Below are 16,148 nucleotides of genomic sequence, written 5' to 3' on the forward strand. Positions count from 1 at the left end.
GGAGCCATTCTCGGTCCTGTAGCCGCCCCGCTGTTGCGATAGGAAGCCTCTTTACACTCTGCACTCTTCGGAAGCCTTACTTGGATATTCCCAAGAGACCGATATTTCTGACTGCCGGCCGACACGCGCTGAGATCAAATCGGCTGTGAAACTTCACCGGGGGTAGATGGCAAACATCCCGTAATCCTCTAGTACAGCTATAGAACGTAATACTGTACCAAATGTTTCATCTAATGACAAAGGAGATGACAATGGAGATGGTGTCCGTAGCCAAGATATAATGATAAGGCTATACTCAGGGTCCTGGGAAAGATTTTGGCAAATATATATATATATAAAGAAAATGAGAAAGAGGTTACCCGATTAGACCTTGTGATTTCTCGACGTTTTTTCATATCTCGAGAATAGGTACTCAAGATTCTCGAGAAATCGTCATCATTAATAATTCTTATTGTCTATTTTATTGATTTTTTGGCTAAAAAAATAACGTAAATTTTTTTAGAAATTAAATTTTCTGCCCAAAAAAGTTTCTATTTTTTTCGAGAATTTCTCGATTTGTAGAGAATTTAATTGATGATTTGTAGAGAAATAAGAATTCTCGAAATTTCGGAAAATTAATTTCTCGACATTGTCCATTTCTGATTATTTATCGAGAATTATTCTCAAACGGCATTTCTCGACCACAACCTCTAGATCCGATAATTCACATCCTAAAGAATCCGGTTTCGTTCCTGAATGACCATGTACCAAACCCAAAACCTTCAATGTCTTAAGCTGGTTTGTAGATTACGAGAAGGCTTTCGACAGTCCGCACCGTACCTCCCTCTGGATGATACGGACAGCATACGGGGTCCTTTCCAAGATCATCGTCATAATCAAATTTCTGCAATAAATGCTGTGAGAATTGCTGACACTGTCACGGAAAGGTCGGGGGGTTACGGGTTGTGTACTTGCTCCGTTTCTCTTTATCATCCTCGTTGGCTTCAAAGTACGAAAGTCGATACCGCGTGATCGAGGCAATGCTGTAACACCCACGGTGTAGCTGTACCTGGAGTAGGTTAATGACTCGAAAAAAAATGAAAACATTTGCCCATCAGAATTTCACTCTGATTAGCAATGGGCAACACCTTGAATGTCGACAGCTTCACGCATCTGCGGGTGCACACATCATGACGGATGACATTTTGTAAAGAGAGCTCGCTATCCGAGTAGCAGTGTTGCCATATTTTTCTATGCTGATTATAGTACAAAGGCGTAAAAATTATAGTATTTCTGAAAAATATATAGTACAGGAACATTTTTCGTCTTCAATTTTTTAAAATTATAGTATTTTGGTATATTTTGCGTAAAATTATAGTATTTTACATTTTTCGCGAAATCAAAATTATAGTATTGTACTATAATTATAGTACGGTTGGTATCACTGCCGAGTAGGAATGATTGAATCAATATTCAACTCGATATGTGATGTCTTGGACTCATGACTGTACTCGGTTAAAACCAAATACTGTCTAGCTAGTCGAAGCTTGAATTCTGATGGTCATGACACCTTATCAGAGTAACCGTATACGGGTTTCGAGAACTTAAACTTAAAACGAAGAAATAGGAGAACGGACCGAGCACCCTCTTAACAGATTGAAGATGCAATTTTGAACCCGACTCGGCCACATGCTACAAATTGCTCAAGATAATTTCGATCTAACCGGATTCCGGCGTCGATAAATGTCATCCATGGAGTACCTATATGACAGAGCTGCGGTATAGTTACAAGACCTGGGAATATGCGAGAAGAGCGACAGTAGTTTTTGGAGGTTTTGTGATGTCTTGTAATGAATTAATTTTCCCACAACACTTAAATTATTATTTATATTATTAGTAGACAACTAAATTTCCAATTAAATGATAGCATGCATTTGTCGCTATATAGCAGGAATGGCCAATAAGCCAATCAAGACGACGAAGCAATTTTTGGTCGACCGTGGCCATAACGTTTTTACAACTTTACGAATCAAACCAAAATAAGCGTTTTGCTTATTGAAAACTGCATTGAAGAAATAAGACTATAACAGTATTAGATGGTTATTGACTTTAATATTAATACACATTGATATTAAAATGTTTATCAAAATCTCTGTTTACTAGTAAAACAAAATATACCATCAGTGCACGCACGTGGTAAATTCCACTCGAACAATGGATAAAGTAACAAACATATACAATGTCTAGGGCCTAGGCCGTAGAGGTATTAAATAAAAAGAGGGGCAAGCAATCGGCTTTCTCATACGACTGAATGAAGCAGGCCAACAATAGCCGACAACTTACGAGAAATAGCCACGCGATAAAAAAAATTCAGGGCATCACGGAGGGTTTACTTTGGTCATTATAAAGTACCCATATAATATAATCTTAACGTGGAAATTTTGCCTCAACTTGATTACCAGCCCGCCTCACCATACTTTTTCACCATACTAGCCTGCTTCACCATACTTTCATATAACCTGCCGCCCCTATGCCATTCAAAAAGCTGATGAACTGAAAATTAACACAGCTTAAAAAATATAATGTGTACATAATTGCAATAGTGATACATGCATAAAAGCAGAGTATGGAAAAAAGAAAGACAAGCTGGAGAATTCTAAGTTTGTATGAACATTATAATAGGTCTCCCCTTTTTTGCTTCATCCTCTACAAGTCTACAATATTTTCTCAAGAACGACGACAACGAAAAAGTGTGATAAATCACTGCTACTTTTGGTACTGGATATTATAGTAGGTTAGGTACCTACTTGAAGTTGTACATGCCTGGTCTACATGAACTAAATGGTTCATTATTAATCAAAATATTCAAACTTCATTTGTCGTACCGCTTTAGTGAGTAATTAATTATTTTTAATTACTTTGTAGTTTATGAATGTTGTTATCCTTATTAAAAATTGATAATATATTAGGTATGAAGTAAATACTCTATGGGAAAGAAAATAAATAGATTTCACCCAATTGTATCACATACTGGTTTACGCACAGCTAATTTTCAATGAAAGAAAATCGACATATTCCACAATATGTACATGGAATTAGTGTTTTATTTTAATAACGTATTAGGCAATAGAAACGCTAGTGCGTTCAAGATCATTTTTATATTATCAATTAAATAAAAAATGTGTCACTATACTGGACCTTAGATAAGAATAGCACTTTTTAGGTATTACTTCTTACGTAATGAAATGATTTCTTTCATTAGTAAAGCTACTATACCTTTTTATAGCTTTTAAGATGCTATCGTATCGTAATGTTTTATTTTACAATCAACTTTCAGCAGAAATCTAATTAGTAATCGAATTAAGTACATACTAATATCAATAGAAAATTAGAATTCCAATCATTGAATGTTTCACTTGAGGATTTAATTTGAATTTCATCTGATTAGTACCTATTATAAAATTTATAATACACCATCTGGTCTATTGTAGCAGGCGCGCGTAGTAAATCGCCTAATAAGAATAAAATTGGCCCACACTTCACGAGTGCGCACGCATGTGATAAATTCCGCTTAAACAGTACACTCAATTGCTAGGCTAGAACATTCAGCTATCATGCAGTACCTAGTGCTAATGTCGTATAATATAGGTACCTACTTAAAAGTGCAAAAAACAAACAGATTTGTCTAAAACATAACATAAAATTCCATACAAAATAAACATCAATATAATTACTACTACATGACGTCCATTCAATAAAACTAACAAATTGGAAAAAAAATGCATAGAAACTAAAATAATTTAAAATTGCAATAATGTAATGCATAGCTGCCGCGGAGCCTCACGTTAAACTTGTCGGTCTCTAGTATGTGTATGTATATTATCTAAGCAGTCTCGAGCGGAATTTATACAAATTATGAATTGTTTGGTATGATTGCATGGGAGGGTGTTAAAATTAGCCATTTAACAATAAAGTTATTGCTATAACAATATGCCCGTTGGATTGATTTAAGAACATAACTGGAGCTACGTATTAAGGTAAATATGAAAATAACAACTAGATGCAATTTATTAAAAATATTACCAAGTACGCTACGAAATGTCGAAACATGCACAAAAAGAGATTCAACAATCGTGTAATATATATTTTTAAGATAAGTATATTATTGTAATATGATTATGACTAAAAACTGGAAATGCAATAACTTATTTAATATCTGAAACTATTTTAATTGAAAAAATATTGGTACATGCACCGTTAAGTTTAATGAATTTTATGACATTCCATTGTATTATGAATGTATGTATTAAATGTTTTCTCCACATCGACAATACATTACATTCCGTCACTGGCATATAGGTACAGTATACAAATTCGATAACTATATAAAAAAAACTCCTTTGATTGGAAAACACCGAAAAAGAGCACAATAGCCCACTGCAATTAAAATACCTGTGTCATCGTTAATTGGAGCCTATTCGTGGTATTTATAAAATTTTGTTAAGAACTTGGTTTTTCCACCATCTGCCACGTATTGACCCGTTACACGTTTAATCAACGTGATTAAACATTGAATATCTTTATTAAAAATGTAACATAATTTTGAAAATCAGTATTATATTATGCCCAAACTTTGATGAGAGAAGACCTTCTCGTTCACTGTAAGACATCGCCAATTTTTTGAAAGCTGACATACATTCCAACTTAGATAGGTTGTAATGGCCGATCGGTAAATTTTAAATCCAGCAATAAATAGCTGGCGGAAAGCTGAATATACTCTCCGATAATGTAGGCGTTATATATTTAAGTATGGAATTTTCATTCAATTGAGTATATATTAACAGCATGAACGTGTGTATCTAATTGACAAGTATTTTATGATCACAATAACTAACATACCACCATGCGAATGACTGAAGAATATGTTCGGGTCGAGATAAAACCTAGCCGCAAAACACTGCCGACACTCAATGGTGACCAGGAAAAATACGACCGCATCAAAGAGAGAATAAATTGTATAGATACGACTGCCAAAAACTGCTATGTCTCGACCTTGTTTTGTGGCTGGTGTGTTTCAATTTTTACCTGACAGCGTTCACGAAAAAATAAGCATGTAACACTTTTGATCACTGGAAACAGTCATTTTTCTGGGATCAGTGAAAACGTACATTAAATTAGTAGGTTATCTTATATAACGAAGAAAAATGCATAAGTAAATAAGAGATAATAATCACGGTGTCGCTTCACTATTATTTTATACATCTGAGATCTCCTCGTTGCCTAATTATCTATTACGAGTTAACGTATAGATTTGAAAAGCATCATTAATGTTAAAATTTATAATAAAACGAGTTACAGGTGATGGTAAGATTTTACGAGGCGTTCGCCCACGGTTTTCTAGTCCCTCCATCTGCGTTGAAAGAGCCCGAAAGGGTCATCGCGCCCTTGACATACTCATGGACATGAATGAACGAATCACGAATCAATGAACAACAGGTTGAAGCCGCCCAAGTACTCTGTAGGTTGCCTACGGTGCTCACGAAATTCTAACGAACAGAAAGTTAATTTAAAGTGAGAGAAGCTAGTACTAATATCGGCAAGGCTTCTAATTAATCGGTAAGTATAAATACGCAAAAACAGGAAGTATCTTAATAAAAGTAGTTTATTAAAAGATGGGAATAATTTAAAATCAACAGCAAGTAAAAAATATCATTGGTAAGTATTCAAATAAATATAAGAAAGTATTTAAATAAGCACAGGGAATTATTAAAATGCTCAATAGAAAGTATAAATATTTGTGTGTCAGATTAGATTAAAATTTGGGCAGAAATAATTTAGTTGGCCGCTTTTAAAAATTTTGTAGGATAGTATTCTTCTCTGGCACTCCAACCAGAGTTATACCATAGACCAGCGGTGCCCAACCTGTGGCTAGCGAGCAACGTGTTGCTCGTTTACCGTTTTAATGTGGCTCGAGGCTCGCGTATTCAGACGCAGTGTGTGTCAAAAATCGGCAAAATTTCTAGTCACCATAGCAACCAACACATTGTCGGCATTCACCACTGGCGAAAAGGCGAGAGTAATAGTGTATTATGTATCTATTGTCTAAGAGTAAGTTAGTACATTTATTATATGGGCGAGACAAGCGCGTTCTGACACAAGTGTTAGTTTGACAATTATATTTATCATATATAATAATGTAAATATTTATGCCTGTAGTTAAAAAAAATGTATGCATACTTTTGTAAACCATTGTAAAGCAGAATAGCCTTCCATTCAGAGAAGAGCTCAATTGCTTCCAAATAAAGAAAAAAAAATATTCTGACGCTTCGAAATAAATACTCACCAATGATTAAAGATTCTGACACTTGAAATTGAAAAACTTTTCAAAATTGTCTATTTATACATACTTACTTCAAAAATACACGCCTATGGGTAATGAATGATGCACCGACAAAACTCGATTGCAGTTTGCTAAGACGTGTGATAGTGTTTATTAAATTGGATTTGTTATGGTAAATAATCAATGGGTAATTACTCAATTTCCTTCGACCATTCTCTAGGTTCCATACAGCTGCTCCGTGAAAATGAAAATCCAATACAAAACACTCAACTGTTATTCGGCAACTTTGCCAGAAGGGAAAATATTTATTTGGAAATGCTCATCGTAGCCATACGCGAAATATACGAATTCTACATGATCCGACCAAGTGAAGGACGCTACGCTACCTTCAGGTATACGGACAGCGGAATGTATGGATCGCTGGTGCTAAATAAATCGTAACACAACAACGAAAAAAACATTTTGCAATGAAATAGAGCCAATCGAAAGATTCCACGTACTCTCAATAGTTTACTCCCATAGCTTTCTAAGTATAATCGAAAATTAATTAGCGATCGGAACTCCCAATTGTATGATGCGGCCTAGCCATAAGGGGCCTTGCCAATTTATATATTACGATCAGGTGCATTAAGGTGATTTCATATATTGAATCGAAATAAATAATGTCACGGGTCGTTATTGACCGCTGGTTGCGATCATAACGGACCAATATTTAAAAATTCACAGACCAGTATAAACATTACATCAGCCAGTAGGTATAAGAGCCTATTAAAACGTGTTAGTACTACGAATTCAATAATTAAAATCAAATGTAACCAAACAAATGAATAATGAGTTGTTCGCTATCTGTTTTTGCCGGCTAGTTAAACTGCTGTTATTGCACGTAGAATATAAATAAATAAACATAAATAAACTATCGGAAAAGGTGATCGTTCAATGTATATAAATGTTTTCACGATAACCTTATTCAGGGTTGAGCCAAGTAGGTATCTATAATATTATATAGGTGGCTAATTTGAGCCTCAGGCCATATCGATTTTCACATGAAAAATTAGTAAGTGAAAAAAAACTTTGAAACATTACAAATATGACATATGATATCGTTAATATGCACACTGATACGGACGACTCAGAGAAAAAAACTAAATTGGAATAAAAATATAATATATAATATGTATGTACATTTATTATGTCTATATGGACGTAATATTAAAATAAATTGACTATTGACACGCAGTGTGATAATTTTCGAAATTTCTTTAAGGCGATTTCAGGTCGCACCTATCAAACGCCAAGTAATCGTATCGTGATTATATACACAGTGGTTGCGAACCTATGGCACACGAGATGATTTTGCATGGCACGCGTTTGAAGAGAGACAAAAACCTATAATGATAATAAATGACAGATCGCGATGTATACAGAATAGCAAGCAAATACTCTTCAAGAATAAGCATTACGTTTAATTTAAATATATACTTGCATAGGTTGGTCCTTAGACTTTATGCGTCACATATAATAATATCGCACTAACTTCATCAGGCGGCGGGGAATGCCGCGCCACGAACCTCTAATTTTGATCGATTTACAATAAATACTTGAGACCACTGTGGAGAAAGAATGCCTTATCTGATCGGAGTAATTCCGGTGTCAATTTGTGCGTAAAGAACCAAAGTAATTAATACACTAACAAACAATTTTATTTCTATTCACAAAATGACTGCACCACATAGGAAACAAAAACTTGGTGAAGCTCTAGTAGTAGTAATTCTAGCGGACAGTTTCAAAATTGGTGGACCGATATGTATGGCGTAATTGAAAACTGTGATAAAGCTATAGGTAGGTATGTGTGCTATGTTCTGTGAGTGGTATTTAGAACATTTTTTCAATAACATTTTTAAAAAACTACTTTGTCCCATAACTGCTCGGCACGTCAGACAGTTGAAGAATAATATTTGGGTAAAAAGGTTCGCCAAGCCTGGTAGATAATATATTATGCATGATTAAGCTATTCATGATTATTATATTATAGTTAAAGAATAATACAAAAGTAGGTAAGTAGAGAGTTTAGCTAGTCAAAACTTTTATGCTGTTATTATGCCAACAATATTATAGTTCCACTTTTTTCAGTACGTATTTTAGCTTCATCTGTTTGACAATGGAATTGTCGTTTTATTTCATACTTACTTGAATAAATTAGTTTCAACTGGATTATGTTATTTATAAGTTAGATAGTTAGAGCATCGGCTAAACTCAGTGGCGGAACTATATAAGGTACCAATGTTACATTTAAAAAAAAGAGTACTTAGTAACGAGTAGAAAAGAGTTTCCAATTTTATTGTTTATTAAAATGTCATAGAATATTCGTCCCTCGCGCGAAGAAAGGATATTTAGAGATTCGATAAATTCTGAGACGGTAATTGGATGAAATGAAAACCCGATTTATAAAAAGAGCAGTGAAAGAAACTGACTCAAGAATAGTCTTTCATAAATTATTTAGTCGTAACACTCGTAATCCATACTGCATAATTGAAGGGTGGAATTACAAAAACAGCACACTTATGTCAGTTATTTTCATGTTTGAGATTTATATGTCATTTTGTTTTTGAAAATGTTGTCTATTATATACCTACTCTCATTTACCGTCCTTTCAAAAACAGCACACAACACGAGTTAAAAGGTGTTAGTTTTTTTAATCTAGCAAAAAAATCATTTGATAAAAGAGTTTCTACAAACACACCGTAATAATTAAGTGAAATGACACCGTCCTGTCTATTACATATTTTTATGATATGTACTTCAAAGTTTCTAATGATTATTATTTCTCATTGAAAAATAAACACATATTGTGTAGTAGTAAAAAAAATACAAGGAAGAGATTCTATTACGTTTTTTGCTCTCCTGTAAAAATGTTTAGTTCTGACATTAATGTTGTTTTTGTAATCCACCCTTTAATTAGTAAAAGACGTATGTTTGTGATTACTGATCAGTGATCAGACAGTGGTGATATTTTAATTGGGTCATGTATCAGCAAGTTGTTTGTTCTCCCAATGTGTAGAACTAACCTCCCATTGGTAATGCCAATTGGGAGGGCAATAACTCCGTTCAACCAAATCGCTTCGGATGTTGACATATTCCACTTAGGTGAGGATAAGTATTCGTAGGTGGGCATTGTTTTATATATTCTTAAAATAGAGTCTACTTACCTCGTTCGGTGTACTTCCTTGTATCAAATTAATATTTTTTTTATTTACTCTTTCTACTGTTTAATAACTTAATACTGCATCCATTTCTTTTTTTATATATAGGTACCTAATGTTTTCATACCATATCTTTGTTTTTAATATTATATAATTGTTTTTATCGCAACATGTTGTCAACGTCTTAAATTAACAATTTGTAAAATTCACGTATGATCAAATATTGGGGTAAATTTCAAAACCCGCTAAAATGGTTGGATGTACTTTTCAAATACCCCTAAAATGGAAAGCCAAAATACTCTTATAATTAAAAAATAAATACATAAAGTTCACAGATTAGATATGAGTTTTTCTCATTTTTCTCAGAACTACCTAAAATCGTTTTAGGGGATTTTGAAACTAGGCACTTAAGGGCAGTTAAATTTTTGCGAGGGGTCGCAGAATTTGATATTCCGCCACTGGCTAAAACCAGACGACAACACGTCAGACATGTATGATGAATGGCGTCACAAAAATTAAGTCGACGTGTATTGAATAAATAAAATGTAAATATACCTATATTCTTCGAAGTGCTTATCTAAACTTTTTGTCAGTAGGTGCTCCTTATGCATGCATATTATGCAAAATGAATATTATTTTTATTTGTTGGGCACTGATCTATAATTATTACCAATGTGCATACCTACAATGAAACTGTAAACCAATGAGTTCATACGAATGCATGACTTCATCGATTTGTGGTGCCTATTAGAATATAATTCATTTTATTATATTAGCATGTTTACCTTTAACTTATACAGGACTTGATACTCCATTAAATCGTCTTAGACCACCTTATTAAATTGCATTATTTGTTTTTTAATTTTGGCAAGCGTCGAAAGTTTGGGAATCAAAACTCCACGAACCAAATTGTTGACAAATATATTAAAAAAAAATCTGTGTGCTTAATTAATATAAATACAAAAATAAGACAAGTTAATATTAATGAATGAATAAAAAAACTAAAACACGTTTATAACGTGGAAGCAACCTATAAAGTTATTTGTTTAAAAATACAATCATGTAGATTTAAAAACGCAACGTATGAATTTGAGTAGGATTTGAAAGTGAATCATATTATTATGTATTTATTTAGGTTATTTTTAAAGCAAATGTAGTACTTATACAGTGACGTTTCCCTATGTGGCCCTAAAAATAGGTAACAAAACGGCAATTTTTTATCTGATGTCATTGGTTGTATGAATGGATAATGAGCCTAGGGCGAAATTTGGATTTTGAAATTAAATACGATTCTGACCAAGCGTTATAAAATTTAATGAATAAAACAATTCGGTATCGCAATTAAAAAATAAATGGTATAGTTTAGAAACTAGTGTGCTCATGATATTATACTAGAGGCGGTCAATATACAGGATTGTAGTAGAAACAATGTTAATGATAGTTGAACACTTCGGCCCTCTTCAACAAAGCTCTCAATAATTGTCACATAGGTACACGTTTACGTATATTATAGTATTTGAAATTTAATCCAATCCGCCCTTCCACGACCCATCAGGCATGATAAAAGTGTTGTAGCTTTAATACCATAGAGGTATTAAATAAAAAGAGGGGCAAGAAATCGGCTTTCTCATAAAACTGAATGAAGCAGGCCAACAATAGCCGGCAATTTACGAGAAATAGCGACGTGATAAAAAAAATGCAGGGCATCACTGAGGATTTACTTTGGTCATTATAACGTACCCATTTAATATAATGTTAACCTGGAAATTTTGCCACAAATTGATTACCTACCAGCCTGCCTCACCATACTTTTTCACCATACTTGCCTGCTTCACCATACTTTCATATAACCTGCCGCCCCTAGTTTAATACCTATATTCCGTTGTTGTAGCTTTTGCGCCTGCTTTGTATTATTATTCACTATTTCTTATCAATGCTATTTAGTAATAAGCAGCATGACAGACATCTTGGTATGCGTTTGATAAGGTATGCTTTATCATCCATTGTTTCAAGCCTTATTTATTATAGTATGTTTTATATCTACTTTTCTTATCAACCTAAACGTCTAAGAATGCTATGCTTAACATTAATAAAGTTTGTTTTATATTGAATCATAGCATTTCAAATTCAAATCAGTATTAACTCAGCCCTATAGAAGGAAGCATAGACCGCATTCAATCACTGCATCAAATCAGACTGTTAAAACAAGTTATCGTCCATAAATAACATACCCTATTGCTTATAAATAACATTCATTTCTCGTAAAAAAATCTGTTAATACAACCTCCACTCTGTGGAGGCCCATAATATGACCCCCTCAGGATCAAACATGGTGAAGTATAGTAGGTAGTAAGTTCAGTGTTGAATTGAAAAAAAATGATAAAGATAAAATTGTACTTACATAACACGTCTTAATACTTGTATATTTTCCTTATAAGAAGCAATTACTATAATATAGGTACCCACAATATGTAATAACCGAAACACTGGTGAACTGCACTTGGTTGAAAATCAATTGCAGTTCGATTCTTTCTACTTGCAATGCGATACTCGTATGTAAAAACACTGTCCCGAGGTAATGCTAATGATATTCCTGCGATGAATATTGCTCACCTTCGCACTAATGAAACGATAAGAAACAGTCATCCGACACACATGTAGGTAGAGATAGGTAAGTAAATAAAACAAAATGCAAACTTCGCATTGTTTTGAAATATCAATTAAATTAGTATTTTTTTTTTAATTGTTATGCTTATTCATCATTTTCTTTTTGTATATTAGGTATCGCTATTATGTGTCACGGCATGCCAGGCAAACCAGATGATGCATAAATCATTCAAACTCTGTGATTCGCTAATTTGTCACCTTTATTTATTTTATATTCGACAACATATTATTTTCCCGCAACACAGTTTTTCCATGAGAATTTTTACCCACCAAGCAATAAAAACATTTTATAAAGTAAACATTTTATTAAATTTATAAAATGAGTATAACACTTAGTAAACGCTGCATCTCTTGAAAACTTTGGTTATATGTTTTCCCATGTGTACTTACTAACCTATATAAATTTGCATGAATTCTGTATTTTAAATTGTGTATGTAGGAAGGAAAATGTAAATAAAATTGTATGTCAAAATTAATTTCGCAACTCGCGATAATGCATTACCACTGTTTCCATGTATGCTCAATAATAGTGTTCGCAAACCTTTTTACGCTTGCGAACCGGTAACAATAGAGGTCCGTTGACGCAGAAAAGAACTATTTATATAGTATTTTGTTTATTAATTTTTTTAATAGTGTTTACATTTTATAATATTATATTATAACTAGGGCCCGAATTTATATGCTAGTGCATGTTTTGTTAGGGTGTATGCACAGCTATGAGAGTTGCACAGAAATCTGTTTTGAAAGACACAGAATCCAAAAATAAAATTTTATTGTGCATATAAATGCATATTTGAGACGTTAGAGCATATTTGAGACATCAGTGCATATTTCATAAATAAATTCATATTTTAGAGCTTTTGAATGTATAATTTTAGTTTTTTTAAATTATTTTATCGAAATATAACTAAGTTAGGAAGGGAGATAGTTTAGATGCACTTGCATTTTTAATGCCATCTCCGAGCTGTGGATTTATCAGTGGAAAAAGTGAAGTCGGGCACTATTATTTAAAGTTTGCCCAAGTGGACGTTGAGAGGTAATTTTCCGCATATAAACAAAATACTGACAGATACCTACCTATGCGGAAAAATTTTATGCCAGAGCATAATATTGAAAAAAATGATGTAATTTTTTTTCGGGCAAAAAACAGAAAATAGTAGGTATTTAGGAATAGTTAAGTGTGTCGTTTTCGTTTTTTAAGTTATGTTTGGTTTACATTGCATTTATTATTCAATTATTTGTAGGTACTTGTGCAAAAACTATTTTGAAAATTGTAATTGATTAACTTTATATTCTTTGTTTATGTTTTTTGTTCTGATATCGTATTATGTTGAAAAATTATTAACTAGTTATTCGATTTTTTGTCAATAATATTGGGTAAAGTGGGTATTTACAATTTTTTCCACAAAAAATGTCAATTTTAACTGCATATTTCTTCGGTTTAAGTGCACATTTTATTGATTTTAAGTGCATACGTGCATGCATATAACCATGTTTTTTGTTGCATACAAATCCGGGCCCTAATTATAACTTATAACAATCTGATTGCGACTACAAGCAGTTTGATATGACAAATTTATTGGTAATTGAAATAATCAGAAACCGATCAGTAAGGAGTGATCCGTGACGTCGGTTATTAATTAAAGTAATAAATACTTTAATTTAGAATACAAAAACCGATTGCCTACCGTAACTCAATTTGGGGAGCGCTTATGAGCGGGTATTAAAAAGGCCAATAGTTAAAATTAAGCATGGCAGTCCTGGCATAGTGGTAATGCACAGGGCGCGATGCCGAAGAGACGCAGGTTCGATTCCTGCCGGGTGTCTTACTTTTTTCGAAAATGATTTTTCTATTGGCTATATTTTCTCGTGAGTGTTTTCAGAATTATGTATGTTCAATAATTATAAGGATAAATTCTTAAAATATTGTGAATTATACGTTGAATAAAAGAAATAGTTAATTAAAATAAAATTGTTAAAGATAGTAGTTCTGGAAATTTGAGAAAGTTAATTGATAGGTAAGATAGTTGATAACCTTTAGTTAAGTACCTATCTTACTGTGTCAGCGAGACGAGGCACTGCATTGACATCCATTCGGCTTCTCTATTTCGTTTTTTTTTTACTGACATCCGAAAAAGTCTTCTCACATGAATTAATAGTCGGCAGTGGAGTCGAAAATGTGACCAATAATTGTATGGATTTGCGACCAAATATGTTTACATTTTATATCTGAATACCAACAAAAGTGGCATCAAAAGACAATTTCGATAAGTTTTCTTAATTTTCGGCTATCAAGGATTACTTTTTTTGAATGGGGATTTGCTTGGGATTTTTGGCATATCGTCGCTTAAGAAACAACACCGCGGAAGTCAATTAATAAAAATTTTCAGGGGAAACAAAAAACGTCTCAAAAAATTGAAAATTGATACCTTTTAACTTATTTTTTTTGTGTTTAGTTAAAAGAAACATTTTTTTAACTAAACACAAAAAAAAAATAAGTTAAAAGGTATCAATTTTCAATTTTTTGAGACGATTTTTGTTTCCCCTGAAAATTTTAATTAATTGACTTCCGCGGTGTTGTCTAAGCGACGATATCATGCATTTTAAAATGGGATTAAAACTATTTGCGGATCGGCCGAAACTTTCTACGGACCGACGGTTGGGAAACACTGCTCTATAAATAACACACTATAATTATTATAATGTGTATTTTGCAATTATTAATACCTCCGCACAACTATCTTACTCAAAACAAATACAAAACAAAGTGTTTGCACGAGGACACAATGTACGTAATTTCAATATGGAAAATTAACACTATTAAGATGTTACTAACGTGACAATGCAATAATCAAATAATACATATTGTATAGATAGACCTACAAACTTATCTTAAGAATTGATGGGGGAGCCACTGTCGAAAACTACCCAATCGTACCTAACTGGACAGAATCTACATTCCAATGACGTTTTCAAAATGTCGTCCATATGGTAGTTCGTAGTTCCAATGTTGACCGTTCTTTAGATAAGTTTGTAGTACTGTTTGGATGTGGTTGTGAAGCTATTAGGCAGTGCCGAGTTTCAACTTATTGAATACTCCCCCCCCCCCCCCGTTGATCGCTGGGGATACGTTTCGGACACGGTCGCACGGATGAAATTTTGCGATCAACCGGGGATTATAATATTATAAACAATTTATAGTACGATAACAAGTTGCGCCGTATCGTCTTGCTCAGAAAACTCAAAGATAAAGGAACTAAAACATCTAACGTGTGTGGAGATACAGGCAACCGATCTCGGGTGTGGAAGAATATGGGATAAACTTAAACACGTGTTAAGAATACGCTTGAATTTCGTTGAGACAATTGCTCTCGTTATATGCACTGATGCTCATTCAATACTGGTGTATTTCAAGATTGCAACACACTGTTCCACGTCTATAATGTGTGGTTCATTTTCGTAGAATACTCTCACATTTAAAACCCTACGTCAAAATGTAGTGTATTGGGTTACATAGATACTAACGGAATTCTATTTATTAATCTGTTCTGTAGTCTTGCTTTTGTTTCACTTCCGCTTCAATTTATTATACGTGAGCGATAATCTAGATTCTAGATTCTATAGCAATGGCCCACTAGGTGGGCAGAATGGCTACCAATCAGTTCGGTAAATATATAGTTTACCATATCTTTGGTAATATGAAATAGGTTTTTAAAAAATGTACGAATTACACCACGCCGTCACACGAATGAATCGATGAATTATGTCAGACTATCGTTTACGTCTCTGAATATTATTAACCTCATTAAAACAGGTTGCGCAACAATCATCAAAACAAAAACAAAAAACGATTCATGAATCAGCATTTCGCCCGGTTATGTTTAGGCATAATTATAAAAATATAGATTAATTATGTTAAGATTGACATTATGAGAGAAAAATACATCCATTCAGGTGTTGAT

This window comes from Rhyacophila brunnea, unplaced genomic scaffold (genome assembly GCF_057557595.1).
Source record: "Rhyacophila brunnea isolate RB1 unplaced genomic scaffold, BYU_Rbru_1.0 scaffold_2, whole genome shotgun sequence".
Classification (NCBI taxonomy): Eukaryota; Metazoa; Arthropoda; class Insecta; order Trichoptera; family Rhyacophilidae; genus Rhyacophila; species Rhyacophila brunnea.